This window comes from Vigna umbellata, chromosome 1, assembly GCF_029865625.1.
Source record: "Vigna umbellata cultivar VRB3 chromosome 1, Vumbellata_1.0, whole genome shotgun sequence".
In the NCBI taxonomy this organism is placed as follows: domain Eukaryota; kingdom Viridiplantae; phylum Streptophyta; class Magnoliopsida; order Fabales; family Fabaceae; genus Vigna; species Vigna umbellata.
In genome coordinates, this window is record NC_142165.1 from 98,388,874 (window position 1) to 98,390,378 (window position 1,505).

At 36.1% G+C, this 1,505-nt stretch overlaps 1 pseudogene; it reads right to left on the reverse strand.

Annotated features, from left to right (window-relative positions):
* Window positions 1-875: 875 nt before the first annotated feature.
* On the reverse strand, window positions 876-1,253 carry LOC148206953 (general transcription and DNA repair factor IIH helicase subunit XPD pseudogene; annotated as a pseudogene).
* Window positions 1,254-1,505: the final 252 nt, after the last annotated feature.

Sequence of the window (1,505 nt, forward strand, 5' to 3'; positions counted from 1 at the left end):
TCTACGAAAACATGAATAAACAACTCTTGCAACTTCAAAGATTATGTGAATTTTTAGTTTTATTGCTTGACTTCACATTTCAATGTGTAATTACTAAATTCAAAATTGATAAATATATATATACATTCTACCAATAGAAAAAAAAGGATAGAAAGGAAAAAGAACAGAAAAACTCACAAAAATCGATAAAAGCAATTCTTTAAATTAAATTTTAAAACTCAACATTCACGAGGAGTTTCAGTTTTTATATTTTGTAGAAAAGACAAAACGTACAAAAGGAAGTTATATTTAAAATGGTTAAATATGTTTTTAGTCTTTTAACTATCAAGCAATTTTGGATTTAGTCCTTATTCGAAAGTTTTGTTCATTTTAACTATTTTAGTTTTGAAACTCTTATAATTAGTCTTTAAAACTGGACGGTGTTAACTTTTATTTGATGTGGCAAAGGGCGAGCCCACGATCTGATGTCAGTTTCCCTTTTTACTCTCTGTCACGTTGCTTTTCATTTTAGAAATCAGATTAAGTGATTGCCACGTTTTGGTTTATGAAATCAGATTAGCATTAGGGTTCTTAACTTACCTTTTTTTTTCAATAACTCCGTCCATAACGACGATTTTGACCATAAAATCAAGGTTTTTGGTTCACCCAACATCATCACACAGCAATTACAGCTGCATTGACCACATTTGTCCAAAATACCAAGTATCAAAATGAGATCACAATTGTAGTCACAATTCAAATCCTTAATCCAAATCCCTTTTCGCCCACTCAAACCACTATAAATTTAAGACATTTCCCAATCTAGAAAGAAACACCCAAACCTGGACAGTATAAACCCCGGGAGGCAGAACTATGGATGACCCTTCCCTCTCATACTACTCAAAGAACTCACACGACAACACAGAGGGGTTCTCCGCGACGAACGCCAGGACCCAAGAGGCAGTCAGCTTCCAGCAGCCAGCATCCATGGAGTCGCGATTCTCCGGCGCAAGAACTCTTGAATTGACGCAGAGATTCTTCCAGGAGGACAACCCGAGGGCGAGAATCCGTGCGGCAGGACCAAGGTGCAGGAGCTGGTAGTCGTGGAGGAGGCGAAGCTCGGCAAGCGTCTTCTCCATCTCGTGGACAGTGCGCGTGCAGTAGAGAAGCTTGAGGGGGGAATTTGGCTTGGAGAGGACGTAGTTGGTGATGAGGGAGAGGAGCGCTGCAATTAAAAAAAAGTAAGTTAAGAACCCTAAAACGGATGTCGACATCCGTTTTTCCTTAAACGGATGTTGACATCCGTTGAATGATGTCACCTTCATTTAAAGGTTACGTTTTTTATTTTAGGGTTTGTTTTATTAGTTTATTCTTTATTTTGGAAATATTTTAATAATTTAATTTAAATGTTTTGATTTATTATTTTTGAATATATTTTTGAATATATTTTTAATGTATTTTAATAATGTAAGGAAAATGAAGAAGAAAGAAACGGAGGAGGAGAAGTGAAACGGAGAAGATAAATG